Genomic DNA, 15,846 nt, shown 5'->3' with positions numbered 1-15,846 from the left:
GACTAAATATAGAAAAAGTTCCAAAATGCAATTTTCACTACTGTTTTAAAATTAAAATACATTGAAGGTTTATGTTGCAGTCCAGTAACCATTTCTTCACGAGAAGTAGATGCTGTGAACAGATGAATATTTTGATGAATAATCATGTATCTTACTTTAAAATGTATTTTGTCAGCTTTTTGGTAAAAAGATATAAGAGAACTTTGAGTCCAAAACAAAGAAGTAAATTAAACACCAGAAGACTAAAACCTTCTCACATAGGTCTGTTTTGGCAGGTGTTTAAGTTCCATTGAAGTTAAATGCATGGATCTTTTTCAGATTTCTGATGGTAGACTGAAGGAATCAAATACATTTGTTCCTTGTGGTGACTTTGTGATGAATTTTCCTTATATTAAAAAAGAACTGCATCACAGGCTGGATTAGATATAGAGAATTCACTGAATATGGCTCAATAAGATTCAGGATTAATAGGTATGTTAATGGGTATGTTAATAGGTATGTTAATATCTGTCTATATATGACAGAGTACTGCATCTCTTTAAGATCTCAAAAAGGAAAAAAAAATAAATCTACAAGTTCAGCCTTAATATAATGTGTGTAAAAGAAGGGTTTTTGTCTCACAGCACTTTCTGCTCTTTTTAACTCTTAATGCAAAGCATGACTGAGATGTGCAGCTCAGATTTTGACCTCTTGAATCTCCTTACAGAACTCCAAAATAGCTTCAGTCTGGCATAAGTCTTAAGTTTGTCCTTATGAAATGTAAAAGATGTTGCTGTTCAGAGACTCCCTCTGTATTTTTCTCATAATAATTTAAGCCTGACATCTTCATCTAGGTATTTCTAGGTAAAATCCCAACAAGCTTGAATGAAAAATTTAGATTCAAAATGTGTTCTGCCACTGGGGATTTCATGTACAAGTCTACCAAATAATGAATAAAATGCTGTGTGCATGCATTAGATAAGAAAGCATCATCTTGTTCACTTGCTATAATTAAAGTTTGTAAATACATTGAGCTACTTAGTATGCTTTTTTTTCTTCCTCTTAGAAGTAATTTGCGCCATTTACAATGAAAATTGATAATTAAAGCATTAAGGTGTCATGGTTCTACTCTTGTTTGTGCTTTTATACTTGGACATATTCATGAAGTTCTATTATTTTGTATGCTAGTTCTATTCTTTAAGGAATAATAAGTGAATAAATAATGACAACAACTAGACAGTGGGTTGTGGGATCAGTTACTACTTTCAGCAAATTCAGGTTAACTGAAAAAAAAATATGAAAAGTATTTTTGGTATAACTTTGCAGTACTTTAAGATGATACATGCATACAAACTTTGACTAGTACATACATACATGAAAGATACCTGTCTCTTCAAGCAGATACTGTGCTTGACAATTAGAGCTATATTGCTGTTTTCTTTCAGGAGTCAGTTGTTAATGTTATCTGCTGAATGATTTTTGACTGGGAATTTGTCTTTCAAAATAACTATTTTGTTGGTCTGTGTAGCCAAAGCACAGGTCTGACTTTTTGTGCATTAGTACCTTAAAAGATAAATCAGTTTTCTGGAAATAAATCTTGAAATATTTATAAAAGATTCTTCAGAGTGACTTTTTTAAATTAAGAGGTGAAAACTTTTTCTCATTTTAAGTAATTTATCCTCAGTGCTCCCTTAGAACGTGTGCCTCTAGAAATTGCCATCAAATTTATTGTCCAGTGACAAAACCCAGTATTCCACTGTCCTGTCTGCTGATTAGTAGTTCATTAAACCAAGGTGGCACAGTTATACTTTCACTGGATTCTAGTGAACTTTAAATAGGTAAATGTATATGTTTATATTTTGAGGGACCTTAGAAAAGCAAATCACAAGATTTCATTCTCTGTTGAGAGTGAAGATAAGGTGGCTTGTAACAGTGTTGATAACTAACCATTGAAATATGCTGGAAAATAATGGAGAGGCTGATTCCTCATGTGGCTCATCATTACAAACTGTGAATCCAAACAGCCACCTAGAACTTGCTTTGATTGCCTCTAAGTGTATAACAAAATTTTCATGTGTTTTTACTGAACAGAGGTCTGCTATCGCTCTAAGTCAATCCAAGCTCAGAAGTTTGGATTCCAGTCTTACAGGAAATATTTAATCAACTCTGCTTTCATTACTTTACTGTCTGTAATCCTGAAGTCACTGTGCTTGCTGGAAGCTTACACAATGGCAGCATCCCATGTTGCCTCATGAAAGCTTTCCTTTACTCGGAGCAAACTCTTTAGCATAACCTAAAGCCTTGCCTAAGCATTGGAATTTTCTCTAGGAACAAAAATGGTGTGTAATTCTAAATTGGGTCAGAATCTGAAGCTCAACTAAAGAGATGTCCCTTCCCCATCTCATTTCAGCAGTTGACATGTGTCTTCCTGTCTTCTAATTCCACAGGGTCCAAGGCTTAGATTTTTGTATTATTGGAGGAAGGAGGGGATCACTTCCACCTCTGAACTTTCTATCTAGGCAGCTGGATTGTCATGCATACAGAGTATGCCTTAGACTGTGCCAAGTATAAGAGACCCAAATTCCTTAGTGAGTGAGATGAGTTCTAGATAAGTGCATCTACTTTTGTTGTCCCTTTTCATTTATTTTCAATTGGTTTTGTTTGGTTTTTTGTTTGTTTGTTTGTTTACTTCTCTCCCTCTCCTCAGCATCTGAATTCCATTTTTAGTCTTGTCATACCAAATAGTCTGCTTGTTTTTCTATGGATGATATTTGCTTTAATGTACTGCTGTCTAGCATGTTGTTCAAGGAGGGTGGCATTGGGGGCAAGGTTAAGGGTGTTGTGTTTTCAAGAATTAATATAGCTCAAAGGCTGTAAATAAAAAGTTTGGCCTCTCTGGGTGGTTCATTGCTGTAGTCCATTTGGGAGGTCACTTGGTTTTCCTCATTCATGTCTCTGTCAATTCTCACATTTCCATGTGGACAATTGCTGTTGCAGTATCCAGATAAAGAACAGCAACAAAAATCTTTTTACAATGTCATTATTAGCAGGGCTCTTTATATCTGAAAACACAAGTCGTGTGGAAGATGTTTGTGCTTCCTGCTTTGCTGCAAGCGCACCTCCTGAGTGGTTTGGCTCCTCAGATAACTCTTTCACTTCAATCACTTACTATGTGATGTGGTGTCAAGCCTCATTTTGCTGTGTGTTTGCCTCTGTGGGGGGAGTTGACAGGACAGTGTCACCTCAAGGACAGGCGAGCCAGTGGGGCTGCATGGTTCAGAGAGCCACCAGGGAGGGAGAGGTTACATTTTGAGAAGTTTTTTTCAGTGCCAGTGCCTGAATAAGCAACTCTCACTCTTCTCATTGACTGCTCAGATGTCCCAGGTATGCTTATTTGTGTGGCCACAGGATGAATTCAGGAACTAATCCAGGCTCTGCTGTTCCCAAAAGTAAGGGTTGTTTTTAGCCTGGATTGGTTCCTCAGTCAGGTTTACTACATAGCCACACAGTGGTCTTGGCAAAGTTAGGAAGAAAGAGGGGAGAGAAAAAGTACATTTAACTCATGTCCTACATTGGAAAGAAAGCATCATGAGTCATCCTTGAACAAGAGAATCATGGTCAGCCTCCGTAACTGTGGGACTGCTTATCCATAGGTAAAGCTGGAGAGAGGTACTAAGGACTTCTTCATACTTCTTCACTTTACTGTCTTCACATACTTCTTTACTTTACTGGTCGTTTCTCATTCATGGATTTTCAGAATTAGCCTGTTCTGTCCAAGCACAGTTTGGAGGCTCAGTGAACATTTTTATAGCTGAATGAAAGGACCAACAAAGTCACATCATCAGTTAAATCATACAACATACCACTTTTAGAGTGATAGTTCAGTATCTGGCTGCCAGACATCCTTTCATATTCATTAAGACATATATAAATATATATGAACATATATGAAATGTGCTTTGTTAAAAGATTAAATATTTATCTATATGAATTTATAACACCTAGAGTTTTGTAAGGCTATGTTTCTAAAACATTGCATTATACAGGTAGTTAGATTAAACTGCATGAATAAAAAGTTTTTGTTTCTTCATTTATTAGGTTAGCTGTATTAATATTGGTTATATTGAATACTCTGAAATAGGCATGTTTGCCAACTTTTAATGTTTTCACACCCACATACCACCTCCTAATTTTGTCTCTGGCAGATGTGTTTCTGCAGAATGTTTCTGCAGTGATAATTATAACACTTATAACAGGTAATTTGCAGATTTGGTAACTCACAAAAAGCAAGACTATTTTGTTGTACCTAAATTTTGAAGCTGGTAGCAATTTCAAAACTTCATTACAAAATCTAAAATGTTAGAGTGTATGGAATATCTTAATCTAGAAATTAAGCACTGCTTTGTAGCATTCAGCAAATGAATATCTAAAGGGAGCTCAAGGTATGGTTTGAACTGGGGAGGGGTGTGTGTCATGCTTTACTTCAGATGATGATGTGCACGTTGTGGGTGAATCCAAGCCCTGCTGACCCAATGAAACTCATGGTGTGAACCTGCCTCAGGGCTTTTTAAATTTTTTTTTTAAATTATCATATCTAAGAAGACAAGATGATTTTCAGTTTTAAAAGCTAACATCACAATAAGTTCCACAGTCTCCCTTGATGACCTGTTTCCATGCGTGATTTAGAAAAATACTTAATATATTATGTATTTGTATTTCTGCTAGTTAAATCTATTTCTGTTTAGCATTGCACTTTAGGTATGCAAAATTTGTAAACTCTGATAATTTCTTTTGAAAGTTTAATGAGGCCTGAAACAGATTAACACAAAAGATCTTGTTTTGGACCGTATTCTCTGCAGGGGAGGATTTTGATATCATCTAATACCTAGAATTTTTTTTTTATTATTTTTTTTTTGGTTTTTTTAATAATGACAAAGCTGAGCAGCTGTCAGGGGTCCTGAGGTAAAACCTAATTTTTGTGATGACTGTAATTCTAAGGGCTGTGATGTGGGGTGCTGATGTTGTCAACCTCAATGCCTGTTCCAGAGGGGAGTCTCCTTCAGGTAATGACCTCTGGCTGGAAATTCTGACAGAAAGGAAGGCAAACTCAGATGGTTTGACAAAAACTCCCGTTAGTTAAACAGAAGATATTTTGAGTTCAAAATTTCTGGTTTAACATTTTGTCAGTTTCTGCCAACGCAAAGCTATTTTAGGATTCCTGAATTCCTGGCTAAAGTTCCCTTTGTTATCAATTGTAGTTAACAGCTGACCTGAGACATGAGGACTAGTGACCTCAGTGACCCTATTTTGTCCTCTAACTTATTCAATGTTCTTCTCCTAGGATATCATTCGTTAGTTGTTCTTTCCAGTCTTCTGTTAACTCAGTTGTAAAAATCTGTTACTTTAACCTTTCTTCATAGATAAAATTTTTAAATCTCTCCATCTTTTTTTTTCTTAGATTCTTAAGTTGCCATGTGGGAATGAAAGGAAAGTTTTTGTTCCATAAAAGTAAAATTAAGCAAGTGCTTATTGTTTATTAATCTCTCATTGCTTTGCAACCCTCAATTTGCAGATAATGTCATTCTCAATTGTTTGGATTATGGATTAATAAGGGTTTGTACCCCTCAGTGCTTGACTGCAGGACATTGCCATGATGTGAGTAATGGAGATGGCAACTCCTTGCACATGGCTTCCTCTGTGTACTGCTCTTTAAGACTGCATATGTGCTTTACAAAAATTTAGAGACTTTTCAAAATCGAATGTTCATGTAATTCATTTACACAAGTTTCATGTTGTCTGTATTCTTGATTTTTCCTGTGTTGGAAAATGGAAAATGATCTGACCTGAGTGAGAAATTCACAATGGATTACTGATCTGGGGCATGGTAGAGCAAAAAAAGATTTTCTATAGGTATAGAGGCAAGGAGTGTTGTGTGTGCTCTGCGTTGTGTGACTCACATCACTTGTATTATAAAAGCATTTACTCTGTGTTTTAAAACAGTACTATTTTGAGGCAGTACCCTGCAATAAAGGCCAGTGCACAATACACAAATTTTAGTCTTCATGAAGAAAGCAGACATCAGATATCTTTCACAACTCCCCCTAGGGTGCTTGCAGCTGTTTCTCTAGCCTTGAAGTATATCTTTAGTGACTCAAAGTGAACGCAGCTCATTTAGATATCCCCAACTCAGCTTTCAGTAGTTGCTGTGGGTGCAAAGAGCACTTTTATATTGCTCAAAAGCTGCCTCAGATCCTGATGAATATCTTTTTTTCTCTATTGAAGCGTTCAGCAGTTGCCCTAGACGATTTTTTTGTGGACAAATTCACGAGTACGTGTAAGCTAAGTCAGGAAAATCCTGAAATAGTCACTGAGTACTTTGTCTTTTCTGTTCAGCTATTTTTAAAGTGTAGAAGAAGACAGAGGAACTCAAAACATGGTGCTTCTACACGAAATACTGCATCACCTTTCCCATGTGTTATTTTTGTGACTTCAGAAATGTTTTATCTCTTCAGTCTGATATATTACATTATGCCTTTTGCACCATGTTATTGGGTAAATTTGAGAGGTCTACTTGCCTTTTCTCACAAAACATACAAGAAAGCTGTTCCTTTGTGCACTTCTTATGCCATTACCGTCCAAAGAATCTATGCTGGATGACAAATAATGGTTTGATTTCAAATAGCTGATCAGGAGTGCCTATAGACTTGTGGAGGTGCCAGTCATTTCTCTGGCAGGGAGATTAAACTGCAGTGGCTGTCTTTGGGGTGCAGACCCCAAAAGTACATTGGAATTTAATAATATAGTCCTTTCAGTAAGAAACTCCACATCCAGGCAACTGAAAAATGAAACAAACCCAGCATTGGTATGCAGAGGATTTGGAAGAAAGACAGTGACACAGGGGCTTGAAAGCAGCATAGAGAAGGGAAAGTGAGATAGCATGGAGATGTTAAGAGCCATGGAGGGGGAAAGCACTGGACTTGGATTGAAAGAATATGGAACAAGAATGTAAGAGAAAGGTATACAGAGAAGACATATGTAGAAACCTAAGAACACATGAGAATAAGTGTATCTAAAGTGTTAGTGAGGAAAAGAAATTTTCTGAAAGAACTTCCTGGGGAAATAGCCTCCCTTCCTCTTGGCACTGGTCCTCAGTGTCACAAGGGAACTGGGACTAGCTTCTGTTGTGCTCTGCATGCCTAGATGCTGAAATGGAGATTTGTTTCAAAGTTGACTAAGATTTTACAGATAGTCTGTACTCTATGGTGCTGAAGACATATTCCCACTGATAGGTTTCTAAGGTGTTTAGCTGGCACTAGTTTCAAAGTTGGTTGTATTAGTGATGTAGCACAGTGGATGTGGACTAGAAGAGCAAATTCCTTTAATTGCATGCTGAAAGGAAATCTGGATTACTTTTGGTGTGTTTTGTATTTTCTTACCTCTGGAAGTGTTTCTGGCAGAAGTAAAATTTTACAATTGAATTTCACATTCAGGATTAATAGTCCTTTTGGTATAACTGCCCAGAAGCAAATTCTTGGAGCATACCCTCTTGCAGAGTGCCAGCAGGTCCCTTCGACAACTCACACTGCCTGGTGCAGCTGCCTGCTTTGGCTGGGGAGGGCAAGGGGTCAGAGACGGAGGATGTCACATGTACATAGTGTCTATGCAATACAGTAAGTTGCAAGCTCATGCAAAATGGAATTAATACTATAAAACTGAGCATGAATTAGCTTTAGGTTACCTGTATTTGACTTCATTATATCTGTTTATTTGTCTTAACCTCCCTTCGCTTCCCAGTTATGATGTTGCAATTCAGTTATACCATGGAATGAAAAAATAAGAGACCTTAAAAATAATCATAGAACATATTCTACATTTAACCTTTCTGGTGCATGTGTTTAAAATCCTTTTGAAAGGGGTGTTTTAATGGTACAAGAATAATCTGATATTTTCCAGTTGAAAATCAGGTATAAACTGTGTGCATGTGTGTTTATCTATAAAAAACAGGAATAATGTAATGCTTCCTGGACTTGCAGCATTCACTGTTCCGACATTTTTAGGGCTTTAGCAGCAGATTTCAGTCATTCTGAATTGTAAATTGATAATTATTCCACGTTAAGAAAAAAAAAAAGGAAAAAAGATTTTTCTGGTGAGGGGTTGGGTATGCCTCCCAGTGTTACTTGAGAAGTAAATCATCCTGTTGTCCATCACTGTCTTCTTCCTGCTGTTCCAGCTCTCCAGAGCTGCTTAGTGCAGTCCTGTAAAGAGGCAGGAGGTGCACAAAGTCGCTTTAGTTAGAACACATGATGTTTTATTAAACCATCCATCTATGTTGCGCAGCGACTGTGCCACAAGAATCGCACAAAGCTTTTCTTAACTGTAGGCGGTTGTTCATTTATTAATGTAAACACCATGTGCCTTGGATGTGCGAGCACTAAAAATAAAATTGCAGAGTTAAAAATAGATCTCTGGGAGTACTGAGATGCTGCTTAATCAGAACCAGCTGCAAGCTGTCTAGAAAATGTAAGTTATATGGAGCCAGATGGCTTTTGCCCTTTTTGCTTTAGATAGCATGCAATTTGGGTAACTGCAGCTACAGTAATATATTTTCCCAGTCTAACTGTTTGATAAACATATTTATTTCGAAGAGACACTTCCAATTACAGAGCCAGTAAAACGTTAATTTATTTTAATATTTCTCCATGTGGGTAAGCCAAAGGAAGGTTACATAATAATAAACTCAAAGTTATGCACAATTACTGCTCACAGCTGTATGCAGCAGGAGCTGGATTATGACTATGCATCTTTGTACAAGAAAGCTCTTATTCTGGGAGCAGTCACACTGAAAGCAAGGGAAGAAGGATATAAATTAAATTATTAGTGGTCAGTGGGAGTTGTGTGAAGTAAGTTTGCAGGAGTAAGACATTGCAGAAAGTACAGGAAGTGTGTCAGAATGTTACCTGGCAAGTGCACATCAAACAACAGCCCGTATGATTTCAGGAAGGGTTCCTTGCATACTTGTTTAACTGATAGTATTAAAACCAAAACCTCTTCTGAGGCTTGGCAGTTTCCACAATTCACCAGCCTGTTGTTAGGGTCCTGTGTTCAGACTACATTTAGGTATCTCAGTGACTAGTCTAGGAAGTGGGAAAGTGAAGCTCAAGTCTACTTTCTTTGATTTGGAACCACTTGGGGGTGGAGGATTATGTTTTGATTGGGAGGCTTAAAGGCAAATACCTCAAACTGCAGGATCATCTTAAACTCTGTATTTGAAGTCTACTGGTCTGCACCAGGGGGAAGAGTAGTGTGAAACTGCAGACTCTCTGACCACTGTAGCCATGTGCATATAAATTATTGGTCAGTCCCATTCTTACATAGCTGGACTAGTGTTAGGATTACAGGAAAACCTGGGGTAAGCAGGTGGGATGCATTTGAGGATGTAGCCTCTTTTAGGAATTATTGTAACAAAAGCCAAGCCAGACAAACCTGAGAAGAAAGTGACCAGCTTGCATCCTTTTGAAGCAAGGATGTCATATGAAGATGGTTGTGCAGAAGATCCAGAAAATGAGTCTTGGTTTAAGCAAAGGCTTTTGAAAGATGAGATTTATTAAGGTGCCTGTTTTGCCAGCAGATGATACAAATTACTTGCAGTTTGCATAAAGTCGTCACATTGAGTGATTAAATCTCTCCACATCCTTCTCCCATCAGTGTTTTACATTTTCTGTGATAAATGGATTTAGTTACAATCTTGATGTCCCTTTGATATTCTAGCTTTTTAAAAATTTCTTTAATCTTAGCACTATTAGCTGTAATTAAATGAATAATTGAATTTTCTGAATGAAATGCCTTTTTCTCTGTAATGTTTTCATTCTATCCAATAAAGATTTTTTTCTTTCTCTGCTTCATCCAATCTCCCAGAATTCTTCAACTTCAATGTCCTTTATGCAAATTGTCATCATCTTACAAATCTAAGCCTCCCATAAGAAATCACACAAAAATTCCAACCTGTTTCTGAAGGTAGCTCTAGCTGCCTGAACTAGCTTAGTGGTGGGTTGGTAAGATGTGTTTGTTTTATTTTCCTAAATGCTTATATTTAAATATATTTACAATGCAAATCTGTCTGAAATTGGTAGTGTGTCATTCTCTCCTCGACTTTAATTCTTTTGCACCTGTCATACCCATGAGTCATGAGATTTTTTTTTAGCTGCAAGAAGTAGTTTAATCAGTTTTTTGTGGCCTGTAATTTTTTTATACTAATTGATGCCAAGCAGAGTTCTAGGTTACAATGTTTTTTGGAAGCATTTCATTATGAAATTAACTTCTAAAAGTTCTTTGAAAATGCAATTACTGACTTTTTTAAAAAAATTGCTCATTTGGTCTGTTTGATTATTGGCTGAACCTACTAGAAATTTAAGAACTTGCAAATCTGTCCTTGCCTGAGCATGACTGCAGGTTCAATTTACAAGTGGTTCTTAAAATAGTAACACTTAGAGTCAGTTTCTAAGATGTTTTAGGCTGAAATCAAATTATAAGAATTTACTAGTTTTTGACAGCAGTAGTGATAAAGCTGTGCAGATGAATTTTTAAGTAGCTGTATACATGACATTCAGTCTTAAATCGATGAGTGCCTGGATTTAGATCATCCCAGCTGTAGGAAAAGCTCTGTGATGATCTGATTGTTCCAGGCTTTATCACTTAAATATTTTGTCAGTGACCTAAAAGAGGTTGCTACTCTATTTGCCTTGGGATAATCATGACCCACTCCTAAACAGGAGAAGAAGAGGGGAAGGGGAAGTAAGATCGCCCGAGCCCGTTGGCTAAGGCTTCAGTGTTTCCTTTGTTAAGAATCTGGTAGAAGAGAGAATGCATTGCTTATCTCCTATTTTCCTCCCTTTCACACTTATCTGTTGAGGAGATTAGGATTAGACACAGAATTAGGTTTATGTTGGTTGTGCTGTTCAGCAGATCTGAATGGGTATAAGCAATGATGTATGTTGTAGCAGTGAAGATGTTTGCAGTACTTAATGGGAGGTAGTTACTTTTAAGGGAAGGAACAACAGGCAGTCATGCTTTTCACCAAATTTAGAGCAAATAACTGACTTCTGAATTTGGTGAATGTGCTCCATCTTCTAAATTCCAAGTAATTTCCTTTACAAATGCCTCATGAAATATCTAAATATTTCACTTAAATGGCATCACAAGGAAGAATTTTTCAGTCCAATATTTTTAGCACAGGACACTTTCCACTAGACCGGAGCCCTATGCAAACTGGCCTTGAACACTTCCAGGGATGGAGCATCCACACTCCTCTGGGCAACCTGTTCCAGCACCTCACCACCCTCTCAGTAAATAATTTCTTCCTAATAGCTAATCTAAACCTGTCCTCTTTTGTTTTAAGCCATTAACTCTTGTGCTATCACTGCAGGCCCTTTCCGAAGATTGCTGTCAGCAGTTTAAATATTAGGGTTTTACTGATCTGGTACATTTTGACTGGAATACTCTCAGTCAAATACCTTCAGAAGCATTTGCAGGAGCAGCCCAACATGCACCCAGTTAGGGGATGGAAGCCATGAAAGATCATGCCTGGTGTACAGTGCAGAACAGGCTACTAGGATGTAGGGTTACCCTTCCTTGCCAAGCAGAACCTTCTGTTCCTCCTTTACTTCTTGCTGTTCATGACCTGAGAGTCACTGCAAGCCAGGTAATCTTGGTCTTCCCTGTAAAAGATGGATGATTTTAGAATATTTTACTATCTGCTTGAATTTGTACATGACATTAAATGAACATATAATTATTAATTTATTATTTTTAATTTAAGATTGTTTTATGCCTACATATAAATAAGGGTTGAACACTGAAGACAGCAAATGACCACAGGTTTTACATAATTCACCCTTTATTTTTAGATTTTAATAGTAAAAACCTGTGTTTACCTGGAAAATGCTGAATTTCCTGTATAAAAATAAACTTTCTTAAATGTTTCATTCTGGAAATGCTGGTTTATTAAGCCAGTTTCTAGCTTGGTTGGAAATCTTCCTCTGTGATTACTTTTAGTATTAGTCTAAAAGTAGATCCTTGTCCTCATTTTAACATTGCTAAAAGAAGAGGGAAATTGAATTACTAAAGGGAAAAAATTCCAAATTTAATAATTTAAATGCAAATGTCCCCTTTGAAACAAAAATTGAGCAGGAAAAAATATAGCTATAATAAAAGCTTACACTTATTATAGAAGGTCTTGCATACATTATGGGATGTGTTCTTAAGTCTACCCAGTTTTTTCTGCATGATAGCATTTCCAGGGGCTTTGGGTTGGTTTACACAAAGACAGGCAAAAAATTAATATACACTAACCAGATTTGAAGCAAATTCATCAAATTGTATTAAATCCTTGTTCAGAATGCTTTTAAAATTAGCTTCCTTAATTTAATTTATATTAAGTTTTTTTTGGAGGTGACCTAAACTGTATGGAGTTAAGTTAATCCTGAGTGAGTATCAATAATGGGGTTGAACTAGTTTAATAATTCTTTTTTAAAAGTAAGTTTGGATTGTTTTCAAGTGTTTTGATATTCCTTTGAATCCCTACTTCATTTTGAAGATGAAATGTCTAGAATTGCTTTTATACATGGGTATTTTGTTGGTTGGTTTGGTCGGCTTTTTTGATTGTTTTTAACTGACAGTGTTATTGTAAGCAAAGCCATAATTTTTAGATTTAAAGTATGTTGGTATTTGTAAGCAAGAGGACCCATTATATCTATTCATAGTTAGTGACCAGGAGACAGATGATATGAGAATCTCAGGCTAGTTCTTGGAAAAGTGCTGAGCTTTTTATTCCATCTGGTAATATATTCCCTCCTGTGCAATGTATCTTTTGAAGTGTACTGTTATCTGCTTTTTTCTAGCTTTTCTTGCAACCTTTAAAGTGATACGTTTCCCTTTTTGTGTTTGAAAGGATGTTGATTTTACAGCAGAATTTGCTGAGTGATTTCGATATCATTTGTCACAAAAAAAAAAATAAAATTAGGAAAAGAAGAAATAGATCTGTGAAGTTCAGTAAATGAAACTATTTTAATATTACTTAGGGTGGATGGATAGCTATTAATTACTCTCCAAAATAATTAATGTTGAAATAAATTCTTAATGTAATCAGAGTTTTCCTCAAATATGTATCTTTAAGCAAAAAAAAAAAAAAAAAGAAATTCTCCATACTTCTTAAATAGTATTACATTTTTTAAATAAGGAAATACCACAAAAAATAAGTGTGGGCTTTTTATTTGTTACCTCTGTTCCCTCTGAGAATCAAGATATTATGAATATGATGGAAGATGAAAGTGTCATCTCTATACTGCTGTTTTCTATATATGCTAAATAATTTAATTTTCAGCAATTTTATTTTGATATTTTTATATATGTTTTGTAGCTAAATTCATTAACTGTGATGGTCTATGTGAACATATTAATTCTGTGTGTACTAAAAGCAGTAGCTTTTAGTTCTATGTCTGCTTCTGAGTGCTCTTCCACTCCCTGTATATCTGTATAAAACTTAACATACTTGAATAAATGATTGTTGCCACTTCTCTTGTCAGACAAAAATAAAATGTCTGATGCATCTGACAGATCTTTTTTCTTTTTTTACATAAAATATCTCTGTGAGGAAAGGGGCAAAAGGAGGGTGCATGAAAGCTCGCACAGCTGTAGCACATACAAGGTCTTCTCAGTCCCAAGTGACACTGAGACATACCTGTGGCTCTCATCTTCCTTACATCATAAATATTATATAATTTTTATTTTTTAAAAATTAATGTTATTGTATAGTTGGCTTGTTGATGAAAAAGTTGTAATATTTTGCTTGATTTTCTGATATTTGAAAATTATTGTTGATAATTTGGACAGAAAGGCATTGTGACCCCTGTTCATGCTTATCTGATGTCTGTATCCTTAGAAATTCTCATTTCCAGGCTGCCACACTAATACTTCTCTACATTCTCCCTTATGTTATAATAATCATATTAGAGTCTTATTGCAATTTTCTGTGCTCAGTATGTGTTCAAAAGATTTGTTTGCATTTTTATCCTGAATAAATTAAAATAATTTTGTTGAAAAATGCCTTCACAGGGCTTGAGTTTTCATATCTTTCAATTCCTGCATACTTATATTTTAATCTGCTGGAAATGCCAACAATTTAAAGGTAGAAAAAATGCAAATACTTCTTAAACATGCATTTAACATGTCTTCTGGATGCTTGAAGAGATAAACTACTTATTAAATTATACTCATAATCAAACTCAAATGTTAGAATTTTGTCACACCAATGAACTTTTTTTTTTTTTCCCTATTGATAGAAGGTTTCTTTACCAAAAAATGCAAGACTTGCAGGAGTTAACGCTATTGATCAGGATTATATAACAGCAGGCTGAATATGAATTTACAAAAAGTTAGTTTTCTCTAGCTGGAAAACTAAATCTGGTTTGTGATATAGAAATATACACTTAGAATGAATATATTCATATTTTATCAATAAGTGTGTCATTCAAACTCCTAATACTTCTTTGCATGCCAAACTATGTTTCTGGTATCTGCTGATTTGTTTGTGATTGACAAATTCTTGGATTATTTCAATGTGAATGTAGGACTGTGAGAAAGATGCTTTCCTTAATAAGCAATATTAATTTCCTGAAACATTTGTTTTACATTACAAGCTTTTCAAAAGATATATGCAAGAAATGTAAAGTATGCTGGGTTTGTGGTTCATTTTTTTTGTAGCATAAGAGATGCAATCACAATTAAGTGTAACATAGGGATTGAAACAGCACATATTTTAGACAGGTAACCAGATCAGGCTTTCACCTAGAGAATTGTTCATTCTCCTAGTGGGACAAAATTTATATAAAGTCAGAGATCCTGAAGTGCTGTTCTAGAATCTGAAAGTTTTGCTATATTTTCAGAATTTTAAAGAGCCAGCAGAGCTGCGCAACAAAATCACTGAGGTTCTGTTCTAGTAAATCAGGAGAGTGAGTCCCAGACAGGTGAATTAAATAATGATTCAAATATTCTAGTGGGTTTTCTTTGTTGTTGGTTTTTTGTTTGTTTCTTTTGTTTGAGTTTGATAATCCAAGCACATGGAATTAGTCAGCTCTGGAGGTATTTTGCAGTCTGGTTTTGGCCAAATTAACATTTCAGGTGTTAGATATCAGGGTTTTGGTGGGCACCCATAAACATAGCCAGGTCCTTTGCCAGTTTTGATGGGTAGATCCTTACTGGATGCCAGGTGCCCACCAAAGCTGCTCCATCCCTCCCCTCCTCAGCTTGTCAGGAGAGAGAAAATATAGTGAAAGGCTGGTGAACAGAGGTAAAGGCAGGGAGAGATCACTCACCAATGACTGTCACAGTCCAAAGAGACTCACTCGGAGAAATTTAATTATTCCCAGTCACATCAGAATAGAATAATGAGAAAGTAAACCCCAAGCCTTTAAAACACCTTTCCATCATTCCTCCCTTCTTCCAGGCTCAGTTTCACTCCCAGTTTTCTTTTTGATGTGGGTACCTTTGCCCTGGGTGCAGTCCTTGAGGAGCAGGCTGCTCCAGCATGGGTGCCCCACGGGTACTTGAGGGTGTCAAAAAAAGCAGCTTTCAAAAGAAGCTGGTTGGGAACAGGTTCAAAATAAAGGAAGGGGCCAATTTTTTTCTTTTTTTAAAATCTGAGTCTAAGGGGATTGTAAACAAGGACCTTAGGAGAAATGCCTGAAGGTTTCTTAGCATACCACAATCATACCTGCCTCAAAAAGTTCCTTGGACAGGGTTTGGAATCTTGACTATTCAGGGGAGCATCATATATGTCCTGTTGTTTCTTTTCCCTGCTTGAGAATACTGATG

The 15,846-nt window shown here is 36.2% G+C and overlaps 1 protein-coding gene across 23 annotated transcripts in view; it reads left to right on the top strand.

Annotated features, from left to right (window-relative positions):
• Positions 1 to 15,846, top strand: part of HDAC9 (histone deacetylase 9) — a 452,700-nt gene that overhangs the window by 39,235 nt on the left and 397,619 nt on the right. The gene's annotated exons all lie outside the window — the stretch shown is intronic.

Source organism: Cyanistes caeruleus, chromosome 1, assembly GCF_971803275.1.
Source record: "Cyanistes caeruleus chromosome 1, bCyaCae1.hap1.1, whole genome shotgun sequence".
Lineage (NCBI taxonomy): Eukaryota > Metazoa > Chordata > Aves > Passeriformes > Paridae > Cyanistes > Cyanistes caeruleus.
The sequence above is the reverse complement of the archived record's forward strand: the minus strand, read 5'-3'. Positions and strand labels throughout refer to the sequence as shown.